The following is a 13,089-nucleotide window of genomic DNA, read 5'->3' on the forward strand; positions in this document are numbered from 1 at the left end:
AGATGGATGAATGAAATTGAATATTTTTATCTCGTTGTTACAACTTGACTGTTCGTCTTTAGCCGTCTTTGATTCCATTAAAATATCCTAATGCGGTTGGGATTGGGATTGGGATTGGATAGCGTTTGTCGGTAAATTATTGGAATCGATGGGAACGTTTTAAATCCTTGACAGCGGTTAAGTTTATATATATATATTATATAAACGTGCAAGGTTGTTTTCTATTTATGGAGATCGATGATAAAGATAGAAGATTTTTAACTTCCGATTGCTTGTCCTCTTTTTTTTCATCGAAGGAACAAAAGTTGTCGAAACGTTTACATAACTCTTACGTAGCTATAAATCTAACTTATTAATTTTGACAGCAATTTAATGATAATTCCGCAGTGAAGTTAAATTATCGAAGGCAAATGTAGTTATAATTATAGTACGTACGCAATTAGAAACGAACAGTTGCCGTGGTCTGTAGATCAAAATTTTTGAAAGTTAAAGTAGTTCAGTCTTCGAGCAATTTGGTTAAATACGAAGAAGTCTGACGTGGACAGCCTTTAATTTCGTGGAAGCCCATTTACAACTGCTGACAGATAACAGAATCCTACGACTCCCAGGCCTAGATTACCCGTGAGCGGAGTGTTTTCCTTAGGAAATAGCACTTAAATAAATTGTAGGGGCCGCCGGTCCATTGTCCTGGTTATAAGTGGCATTAATTTTCAATGGCACCTGCGTATCTTGCTTCTGAAGAATAAATAAGATTATAGTATACGATACTTCTAATTATACAAGACTGTTCATGGATATATGATCTGTATTTCTAACTAATTGTAAGACGGATTATACGTTCAGGAAATGATGGATTCGCTACTTTATTTCATCATTGTCCCTACAATATTATGCTTAAAACGTTTAATTTATAACGCATTATATAACGTATTGTAACAAATCGCGTTTGTATCACATTTTTTCATATAAATTTTTATATACTCGTAGAATATATTCATACCATTCGATATGTAATATTTCGTATAATGTATCGCATATAGTATCTCCAAGCGAAATGCACGCGATAGAATGTATCTAAATTATCAGGTAACTAAGGAAGTTTTGTCTCCTTTTACGCAAAAAAAGAAAAAAGAGAAAAATACAGCAGAAAAGTAAACATAGAACAAATCGCTTTATTCGTTAAAATAGTTGATGAAATTTCTATGTACGTAAATACGAATTCGTACGCGTAATCTTTTTGAATCTACGTAGATTTTATCGTCAGTAGAATCAGCAAGTTAGAAACAGGCAGACTATAGAGGCGACGTTACAGACGTTTCTCCGCTTTTACGAGACCGATATTCATTATCCTCTCGTTCATCGGACACGATTATGTATGAAAACGACTATTTTAACGAACAAAGTGATATTTTTTTACGGTCCGAACGTCTCTCTTTGCTGTGGTAAGGAACCGAAAAGAAGCGTCTTAGTTGCTCGACGATACAAGTCGATAAACCTCTTGTGCCAACTTGTGACGGCAAATCGAAACGTTGGCTTCCGTTTAGTCGCTGGTCTGCTCGTAGAAGGGAGAAAAGCCACGCCGATAAAGAGAAAATAGCGGTTCCAAGACCGAGAACGCGTTCGAATGGGCGTAACCTAAGCGACTCTTGGTTGGACCTGTTGCTCGTTGCTTCCTATTAAATACTCGTACGACCCACGCTGGAAAGGAGTTGGTTTTGCCGTGTTAGCAGCCAATGACTAACGATGCGGTCAAACTCTCTTTCACCCTTCGTTTCTTCTTCCTATCTTTCTCTTTTTCTCTGCGTTTGTTTCGCATCTGCGCCGCCACATCGCTGGAAGTTACAGTCGCACGATCGCGACCGGATATGCGCCGATACCATCGGCGACGATCATATTTCCGGGTGGGTTGCTCGCGAGTTCTCTTGGCCTCCGATGCTGTCGCCGATTCGCAACGGTTTTTTTCGCGATGGAATGTTCCTTGAAATAATTTATTGGGCGGAGAAGGAAGAAGAAGTACATTAAGTTTCTTGATAAAATTAAGCACAATGATTATTACTACTTTGTTTCAATATCATTGCATGATATTAGAGGCTTTCGAACATTTTGTTGAGTTAGATTATGCCGAATATTAATTTGTTAAATGCGTAACGTTTCGTACTCTGAAATAAAAAAATGGAAAATAATTTTATGAGAATCATACAAACTTCCAAAAGTTACTGTACATTTTCTATGAATAATTAAAAAATATTCTATCGCGAATTGGTCGTTTTAACAATTCCAATAATCCTATTCTTAAAGCAAACACACTGCCGTACAAATTGCCGAAAAACAACGCACATTTTCTCTAAATTTTCGTGTTAGTATTTCAACGAATACGATCGAATGGAATAACAAAGGCATGTAGCTTCGTCCACTCTCTGCCAATTAAACATTCGGAAATCAGCTCCGATTACCCGGTCGGATTAAGCTCTGTGTTCGAGGTCCTTTCACCTCCAATGGGGATCGACTCGGTGTGCCGCAGGTGATTCGTTCGTAACGCCGTATATAAACACGTTTTCTTCGGGGTGTCGAGAAGGCTCGAGGGTCGTGGACCCGATCTTTTATATCACGACGCAACAATGCCGTTACGAGGCTGAAACTGGCTAACCCGTGTAGCGGCCATTGTGTCGGCGAAACATCTGCTCGAAATACAAACCGCTAATAGAAACGCGGAGAAAGGAATCGCCGGTGGAATGTTAGCCGCTGGGAGAAATGCGGTAGCGTGCGGGAAAGAGGAACGGGTCAAGGGGGCGGGGAGTAACATCGAAATTGTGTGAAAAGACGGACATAATAGAGAAACAAGGGTAGGGTTCGTGTGATACGCGATATTCCAACAGCTACACAGGCTGGATACTTCTTTTTTTTTCCTTCTTTTTTCTCCGCTTTCTACGGGAGCAGCTTTTTAGGTTCGAATCCTGAGCGTCTTTTGTAAACGATAATGCAGGATGTGTGTGGGGGAGAGGGGGAACGTGAACGCTGTACAGTTTCAAAGTTCTGTAAGTTTAATGGCTGAGATTGCTTTTCTTTTCTTTTTGTTAAAAAATGGTATAGGATAGAATGGCGTAAACTTCTTCGAACAAGTTTTCGTTTTATTGCCAAATTTGGCGAAGAAGTTTATATCGAAACGATCATACGTATATCGTTATTTAGTCGTTGACTTTAAGTTTAGAAAACTTAAGTGTCATAGTTTGGTTTTATTAGAATTATTCTTAAGTTACTTACTTACCTTTAAAATTATTTCAAGTTAATTTTATGATCTTTTCTTTATTCTTTTTTTTCCTTTTCTTAAAAGCATTTTTTAGTAGCCGATACGAATCTTTCTAAACGTTATTGATCGATTAATCGTTTCAATGATAGACATTATTACGAAAGAGAAAAAATTGAAGTTGTATTTATCAAATTTAAGAACGTAGTTTTAAATCCCTAACAAAGCTAGACGCGATCCCAAACGTCAAAACACTGTTCGAAAAAGGACGTAGTTCACACCTGGAAGCTTCCAGCAGTGTTAACTACGAGCTTATAGAATTTGCATTAGAATAGCGCCGTATAATCTGTATTCTCGCTGAATATGTTTGTCGCATGCGAGATAGATCCTTTTCAACTAGAAAACATAATCATGGTCGAACTACCTATGTTAGTGTGTTCGCTGTAATATATCTATTGAATTCGAAAAAGGTACCCTAACTGGTAACAAAGCTTTTTTACAACAAGTTTCACGTTGTACGTTCCAATAACGTACAGCGTATTAAAATACATTATCAGAGGAATAAATATATGTTACCAACTTACTGGCGACATATTGTGATCGTCAAACGACGAAAATGCACGATGGAAACGACCAAGTTCCGTCACTTTTGTTTCGCCGATTAAATCACCGCTCTGCTCGGTTTACCTCACACGTGCCTGAATAAAGGCGCTGTCATTTCCGCCTGTCGCGTCAACTGACAACGCATTCCGACTTAATTTCGTGATGGAACAATGATCAGCATCGTCGTAAAGCTCCTATCTCTCGAATCATCGGCTCGTAACGGCTCACGTTCGCTGTATACAACGATTCCTTTAATACAGTGGAACTTGGATCAACCGGCTTCACCGAGATCGAAGCAGCCCAAACAAATTGGAATCTAAAATGAATCACGCGTAGAAACGTCGATCGAAGCATATGATTTGTCTTCTTTTTCTCTTTCGTGCTTATTCTGCGTCTTTCGGTCTCATCGTAGTAATAAAATAAATAACAAGGATGACTCGTATATAACAACGATCACTGTTTAAATATATTACACGCCTGTACATAAGAAAAATAAAGGAGACCGAGGTCTCGTAACGTGTTCGATCTATGCCAAAGGCGAAGAACTCCGCTGACTCAGTGTCAGGAAAAGAGTATTTCACTACCTTTGTTCGACCTTTTCAGAGAATTTTAACGATTCGTCCGTTAAAACCATGTCGTAATCGTAAAATGCGTAGAATGGACTGAAGGATCTAAAGGCATCATAGGAGCCGAATTAGAGAAGGTGAAATAACTTATTTAAGGGAGTGCCTGAACCCAACCTCGTAAACGTGTTCTTCTTCACACTATATACCTGAACTGTTTTACTTCGTTTCTCTGTAAGCGTGTATAAGACCGATATAGATTATGTGGAATCAAAGTGGAATATGTAAAGCATCGGAGGAAAGAGTGAAAGTGATTTTGATAGCAGATATCGTTGCTTGAAAGAAAATCCTCTTATTGAGAAAATAATAACAATTTGACACGATCTCGTTGTACAATTTTTTAATAATAATTTATAATGGTATCCCGACGTAAAAATTTTAATCGCAATACTTTCTTCCGGATATTAGTGGTTTTAGCGTTATCGATTCAATAGCATCGATTTCTTATTTATAATATCAATATCTGGCATTTTCTAATAACGTTTAGCTAATAAGATTGATACTGTAGTCTGTTAAGCGCACGTGTTTGCTAAACTTCATTGAAAACACGCAGCACTATGATCAAGTGCCGATGACTAGATAATCATAGTGTAGAGTACATTCATTAAGTCCTCGTATAACTGGTCTCGTAAAGTACAACACATCTAATTGAGATTTAATCTCGATGCAAACCTATTTTCTCTTATGAATTTTTAGTCAATTCGCATCCGTACCTAAACTATGTATTGTTTGCGGAATTGTGCAATTCCATAAAAGTCACAAGTAACGCGGTTTTAGATAGATCAGATTGCCAAGCATAAATAATGATTTATAATCTGTGTACATATAATGATTATGAAAAGGTTAACGCGTCTTCTTGTAACGTTTTGAATTGCTGAGTAGCTGAGAACGAAAAAAAAATTTCAACTGTTTTAATCGTCTTCGACGTGGAGCGATCGAATGGATCCTGAGTTATATATGTATTCGATCGCTATGTTATCGACACTCGTTAGATTTAGTTCTGTTCCATGTGTTATCGTAGTTCTATTGTTCGTACGTCAAATGCATAGTCCTGTGCTACAATAGCTATTCGTCAAAGTTGCCGTTGCGAAAGGGTTAACTAATAACACAGTCCTGCTCTGTAATATTGCAGTCTTATTACGATAATGCTCTATAATATTCCGGTAAACGTCAATATCAAATCGCGATAGGTATTACTCTAACGTCACAATAGCGTATGTTGCTCTTCTCACGTTATGTAAAAACTTTCAGCATTTACGTACAATTATATCGTACTTATTATACCATATATCTACAATATATCTCTAGGAATACAAAAAATTATATCAAACTTTGAAAGATAATTTCCTTTTTCTTATCGTTTCTACTCCTTAAATAGGATTCGGTGAATTCTATTCTCCGCGCAATAATATCCACAGTATCAATTCAAATACAAGCTTCATCTTCCTCTAATACTCTCGACAAACTATACCGGAAAGAACGACGCAAGTTACTACAATAGCAACGAATTAGCACCGTAAAGTGTTACTGAACAGTCACGGTCAGCCATCGATGGCCGATTTACAACCACCTAAACCACATCGACCAAAAAAAAAATTTGAAAACGGTCTTACATACCCGTGCACGAATTTCAGGCGACAGCATTATTACGCTTGGTTCTTCATAAAATCGCGACCGCTGGTTCGCGATATAAATAACGCGATATCATAAAGCTAATGACGTCCCATTAAGGCGTCGCCACGTGAAATCCGCGCTGCCAAAAATTCACGGCGGGCAGTAAACCCTTTTACGATGGTCACGAGGACCAGAGGAACCGCAGAGAGAATCGAGAAGAATCGTCGCACGCGCACGCGCGAATATAAGACGGGAAATCTACAATGTGTTCGCGTTGCACGCGAGATCTCCTCCGGTCCTGTGCAAACAGAGCCAGGGGATTGCGTAACGCGCGACTTCCGGTCCCGAGAGCTCGGACGGACTGAGGCCTCTTATCGCGTGGAACGATAACACTCGCGTTGGATGCGTTGCAGTATGTTCCGATGATTCTTGCGATAGAGAAGCATCTGTGAATCATTTCCTACGTGTTGATTTTAGCACTTTTTTCTTTCTTCCCGTTGGTGTTGCTGATCGAAAAAGTAGCGGTGGTTCCCCGTTTGCGAACCATTGTTCACGCGAACATGGTAGAGATTCTTTGAAATTCTGGTTCTAGTATTCGTGTGCTTTATGTTCTGATATATTTTGTGTATCAAGATGTGGTATATCGTATTGAATTATGAACGAGCTAATTTTCAATGAAAATGCACAAGGAATGCATTTATTACGTTCTTTGTACAGTATAGTGTCAAACTAAATATTGCACAAGAAGAATATAATAACGAGATGAGATATGTTTATTTGTTTTCTGGAATAAAATGCGTTTCTGTTTACTTTTCTTAAAAGATCTATTAATCTCATTTTATTCTTACAGAAAAAAGAAACGGGAAAATGGTTTTGACGTGGAATTAGTAAAGTATCGAATTTTAAAATGACTCATCTAAAAAAAGTAAAAACGTGCCTCTTGCGTTTTTCGATTGTGGTCTTCCTTAAAGAACGAAATTTTATACAAAAAAAGCTTGTACATATCTTTCGATTATTGTTTAACATTGAATTGCCTTGTATTTGATCGTTGTAGCAGCTATTACGGGATATCCTGTGTAAGCGAGCCGAGTGTCCGAAGCGACAGGCTGTGCAGCCAGACATGATTCCTGCCGTTTGTTCGAGTCGTTTCAATAAAACGATGGAATAGCTGTGATCGCGGCGCCCGGCACGTACTCGATCGGCTTTGTGCTGGCAATCAAACTGCCGAATGGCCGGATAAAATTCAATTTCTCTCTCCTATTGCGTCCGATTATCGACGAATTTCACGCGTCTGTTGCCAAGAATACTTCGCTTGACCGCTTAGATGCAATTGCTCATATCGTAGATCGTATAAGCTGATTCATAACACCGAAGTGTCCGTACTTAGAGCGTGAATACAGAGTTACGCTGTACTTTACAGCCGAATAATTCATATTTTGAGTATAAACAAAGGTTATGAAATTATTTGTGTGTATAACGAAAGCAATGCATAAAATTTTGCACCAGCATATCAATATATAAATAGGTAACCTATTTTCGAATGTAATAATTTTTCGGTTTCGCTGAATTTCAAAGGATAATCGCGATGATCGCAATTCGATATCTATTACTGCGGAGTGTGCGTAGGTCTGTAAAATTCACGAAAGACTACGGAACCCCTTAGAACCAAGAACATATGGCGAATGCAATTACCCAATAATGATATACAATTAATCGAATTTATTCAGGACCTACACGCGGCATGTTTCCTGGAAAATCGAAGGGAACTTGTCCATTCGTTTTGAATAAAAATTCCCGTTCGCGTTTCTTCGCATGTCGCGCGACTATAACGACAAGAAAATTGCCGACTGGACTGAGAACTGTTACGGAGCTCACCTGACCATCGGACATAAATATGTCGCTTATGACACTCCCTTGCTACGCTTTTGTTTCGTTTCTTTCTCGATCAGGTGAACAAATTATTGTTAATATCGCGTAGAATGATAGTAAACTACGAGGATAGGATATTTTATATTAAGGGCGATGCAGAGAGTGGGATGAGTTATGAAAATGTATTCTTGAAAAAGGGGAGTGTTCGAGGGGAGTGGATCTAGGAATGATCCGGGAATGAACAGTGTTAGGATAGTTTTCGTTTTACGAGGTATCGGATATAGGAGCTTGTTACGTGATTAGGGTTTGTGGAATTTAGAGACTAAGAGTTTGACAAGAAAGATGGACTGCACGAGATATAATTTTTCTTGGCTCGTAAAATAAGCGGGAGATATTAAAATCGAAACATCTAGAACTGTTCTCAACACACGCGCTCGAGACGCTGAACCAAACGATCGCTCGATTTCTCCAATTTCGTCGCGTTTCTTTTGAACGAATAAATATATCGGTAACGCGGACAGTGGTTAAACGAGTAAATGCGAAAAAGGTTTATAGATAGATAGATAGATAGATATCCTTGGAGCATTAATCTCCGATAAAAATTTCTATATAATTATACGTGCTTAGCTCATCGATCAAACAACTGTCATCCGAATAATTCAAAGTCTAAGAAATCCAAATAATTTCCATTTTTTAATACTTTTTCTATACATTGCACGCGATTATACACGTAATAAAAAGATTTAAAGGAAAAGCGATTCGATCGAACATTAAAACACGCTTTTAATACTATGGTATACCTCAAAATCGTAAAAGTTATCATATAGTCGCGTAACATGTTCCGTCTGACAGTTTTTTGCGCAGATTCGCTTATCAGATTTGCTTGTCCGAGTAAACGAACGAGAACGTCCCGATGAAAAATAATTTCCTAATAGTAAGGAGCAGTGGCGTTTTACGAGCACGGAGATTGCGCGAAAAGACAACTATAATCCCTGTGAACAGTTTATTACTCGAACTGGACCGTGCCTCTATTACTTAACCGGGATTTTATTGCTTACGAGCTCTCGAACCGCGTATCGGCGAGTTCAATCAAATTACGCGGAGATGCGTGCCGTAGATCTTTCTCATCGGGCGTTCAAGTCGCCGGTTTTTCTCGCGTACGATCGACTTCTCTGGCCTCGTTCTCGCCTCCTTTAAATCGGTTTCTCACCCGTTTATCGTTCAAGTTTTATTCGACAGCGTACATTTCTTGTTCGCGATACGTCGTGTGATTGATTGCTACGGCCGTTAGGCGAGGATATGTTTATTCAGCTCATGGTACGAGTAGCGAGAGTTTACGATAGTTTTTGCGTACAGGAATTGGGCAATTTGTTAACAAGAAGTTTATTGCGTTTCTTAGGAGCTGCATGCTGTTTGAATCTGCGGGGAAAGTCGCATTAGATGAGATTGGAGGAGAATTTTTTGTTCTTTGAAGTGAATCTCGGTTAAGGATTTATATAGGTACGTGCAAAACTGAGTGGCAGGTTAGAAATTCACTTTCAATTCGATATCTAGGATAAAGTCCTAAAAAGTGCGTTGCGCGCGTAGATATATTTATCTTTTGTAGCGTTTGTCTAGATTTATATCTATACGTTTTCACTGTGCATTTTATATCTATGCGTTCAAATTGAACCAAGGTAAATTTCGAATTTCCCTTTCAGCTATAATTCTAACTTCGATAAATCCTTTTCTATTCATCGCACTCGATCTCAGACCAATTCACCTATCTAAGATTGATATCGGACAATTTCGGGCGCCCGTGTTAATAATTCGTCGTTTCTCATCGTTCCACGAGAATATACGACGAGTCGAAGGCGGATAAGATCGTGTTGCCGATCTGTGTTCCCGATGCTGACCGCGGAAAGATCCCCGTCCAAGCGTATGGCTCGAACGTTTTCAGTTACGTGGACGTTCACTGTTCAGGATCGAGAACCGAGGCACACCCCTCGTACATCAAGTCGAACGAGTAGATCGCCCGATCCACCCACGAAATGAATCATGAGCGCGCGGCGATACGATCGAAAACTCACGCGGGGATACGTATCGGTCATTCTGACTGGTTTCACAACCGTGCGCCGCCAGTAAATTTGAACGTGTAGGGGGTGGAAAAATGGCGCCAGGATAGTGACATAATCTGTGATATACAGTGACTACCAAAAGTTTATCAAATAACGCGAGACGTGGAAAGATCTTATTCCACGTTTTCCACTTGTTTTTGCGCATAGAATAACCTCCAGCTGATTGTCTATTCGTACCTAGTCGGTAACTAGCCAGATTCGCATATATCGAACAAATTTCGAAAGTCAATTTTCTCGAAATAATTTTGTTCTATGTTCCTTTCTTACATCTTCACGAGGAATCACCAGCCATCCGTTCGACGCGTTATTCTTAAAACGTCTTTAATCGTATCGCCATAATTGCGTATCTTCGAAAGAATTACATCTACCCAAAATTTCTGTTTCTAGAAATTCTATAACTGCTTTTACGCAACTTCCCAATATTCTTCGACGTACGATCACTGTACATTTTTAATAACTTAACTTGTCTTATCTGCTAATCTCAACACCACGTATTCAGGTTACACAACGTGTCCGTGAGAAACAGCGTAGAGTCGGAAATTGACGGTAAACATCTCGAATACAGACATCCGCTGAGATTAATAAGTTCCGGCATTCTGCATTGGACAGAGCCGAGCGAAATAAGTAATAAATAAGCCGATAGGCGATCTAAGGCGGAACGCTATATATATTTGCATTTTACACTAGGATACCTGGTGCGGTGGCGGCAGCGGCATGAGTTCACGCGAACGTGCGTAAAGATAAATGGAGTCGGGCTAGGAGCACCGCGTAATTCCAACGTTGGGCTACCGATTCATTCGACGCTGTATTTGTTTCCTATCTGAATAACGTGAGACTACGAAATCGCATTGTTCCTGCGCTGGGTATCCCGCCCGAGTATTGTTTCGATGCTTAAAACTCGTTGTTTCAAGCCTTTGAGCCAGTTCTGTGGAATTTTAAAACCTTCGATCTTGTACTACATATTTCAGTAGCATTGTTACTGGAACGTTACTATTGTATATACCTGGATGTCGTAATACTGGATCTTTAACCTCTTCACGCTCCATGTTGCGTGTGTGTATTTAATAAGTTATTAATTGACCAAATAATAAATGAGTTCGGAGATTACACGGGAAAAACAGGATAAATTTATAATCGTTAATTTTTTTCCTTTTTGTTATATTACACGATGGCTAAGATACTTCGATATAACTTAGTTGCGGTGATATATTATCTTTGAATAAATTGACGGTATATCGAATTTAGAATTTGTTTTCTGACTTATAGTTTCTATCTATCTTCGATGAAATTGATTAAAATCTTAGTGGATGTTAATCTGAAAATTTGTTGCCTTTACAAAACTGCAAGATGAAACGCGTTTTTGGTGTTTGTACTTTCAAACAAATTTTTCTCCCCGCGGAATAAAAAAGAAATTCGAACCTGAAAGATTTGATATTTAATTACAATTTACAACTTTTACGGCTTCAAATTCCTTTATTCTTTCGTCTTTTTGCAGATATTGATATCTAATGAGAAAATCTTTGTATTTCCAGAACGAAACTAGAAATGTAGAAGTATCTATGTTTATTCGTTGCTTGAATTTAATGGATAGAAATGATTCGAGGAATGTGCGAAACGCGAGTTTCAATGAATTCAATTCGTTCCTCTCTGCCTGATGAATTCTGTTTATGAAGAGGAAAAGAATTCTTAGTGCGAGAAAAGGAACAGCGTTTAGAAATTCATTGATCCTGCGAACCAGCACAATGAATTACATCTCGTTGATGCCGAGTGTTGCAGCCTCGCGACAACATGACATATGGCGAATGAATATCTCGTAACACATCGTGGAATTTATCTGAAACAGTTCTAACATCGTTGTTTTGAGTCGCGTCGAAAGCAGGAATACGCGACTTCGTATAAATATATTACACAAGCATAAGAATTCTAAAATCCTTAACTACGACAATTAGTCGAGCGTTAGGTTAATTCTATGGCGTATTTTATAATATAAATACAACGAGTAACGGATATTTCTGGAAATTCGTATCGTTACGAAGATAATTAGAAAAGCGGAATGTAAGCAGAGAATTGTCTCGCGTACTAAGTATTACAAGTACTGCACTCTGAACGTTTTATACGCTTTCGTATATAACGGACATTCTGTACGTGTATATGCAGCTCCAAATTTCCCATAAACGCGTAAAGACGTGCGGTGTACTCGTAGCTTTCCATCAATGCGGTCAACGTTCCACATCGCGAAACCCATCAACCGCTCCGACCCATTTTTCATCCTGCCATTCGGCAATTTCATGAAACCGCGAAAAGGGAGACGACACTTAGGAAAAGGAGGTTGGAATAGCATGGCCAAAAAGATCGCGGCCGTTTGGAAGAGCCGTGGTTGCGGCGGGACGGTAGCGAGAGGCGAAATTGACGCGGCCGGCGAATATAGACGTACGGGTTCGGTGCATTGGACAACAGGTAACTCTGAAAGTAAAGCAAAGCGAGAGGGTACGGGCGAAACGGCCGCGAGAACGGTCGCTGAAACAGGGACGGAACGAGAAGGAGCAAGATTAAAGGGGGGGGGAGGACAGGGAGCGAGGAAGAGGAAAGATGGAGAACGGGAGCGTATCAAGAGGGAGGAAAGTTAAGTGAGAGCGGAGGAGAGAAACAGAGAAAGCCGGACGTTGTAGCCAGGAGTTAGAGTAAAAGAGAGAGAAAGAGAAAGAGAAAGAGCGAGAAAGAGAGCGACAGAGGCGAGGTAGGATCGTAGAGGTAACATCGTAGAGGCTGGGACCTGATCCCAAAGGTAGGAGGACTTGGGTTGGCGAGGCCAGTCCATCGCGGGCCCTCCTCTCGACCGAACGCGCTTTACTTTCTGCCCGCTCGTTCAAATTCCCATGTGCACGCGGTATTCCCGTCTAACTCCCCATACCGGCTAACCCCTCGGACGCGCTGGTGCTCTCCTACCTTTCCTGGGCACACGGTGTTCTCGATGACTCTGCTCCTGGTTGCTGTTGGTGCTGATAGTGGTGGTGGTGGC

The 13,089-nt window shown here is 39.8% G+C and overlaps 2 protein-coding genes across 4 annotated transcripts in view; both read left to right on the top strand.

Moving 5' to 3' along the window:
* LOC122567545 (ataxin-10) overlaps nt 1-13,089 on the top strand; it is a 72,309-nt gene that overhangs the window by 16,744 nt on the left and 42,476 nt on the right. The window contains exon 7 of one of the 3 annotated variants that reach the window (XR_006316799.1): nt 10,758-11,195. The exons of the other annotated variants lie outside the window; for them this stretch is intronic. The gene's annotated coding sequence lies outside the window, so the exon portion shown is untranslated. Of the gene's footprint in view, nt 1-10,757; nt 11,196-13,089 lie in introns of those variants that run through there. 3 annotated transcript variants of the gene reach the window in all.
* LOC122567549 (protein Wnt-7b) overlaps nt 1-13,089 on the top strand; it is a 108,547-nt gene that overhangs the window by 1,686 nt on the left and 93,772 nt on the right. The gene's annotated exons all lie outside the window — the stretch shown is intronic.

This window comes from Bombus pyrosoma, linkage group LG5 (genome assembly GCF_014825855.1).
Source record: "Bombus pyrosoma isolate SC7728 linkage group LG5, ASM1482585v1, whole genome shotgun sequence".
In the NCBI taxonomy this organism is placed as follows: Eukaryota; Metazoa; Arthropoda; class Insecta; order Hymenoptera; family Apidae; genus Bombus; species Bombus pyrosoma.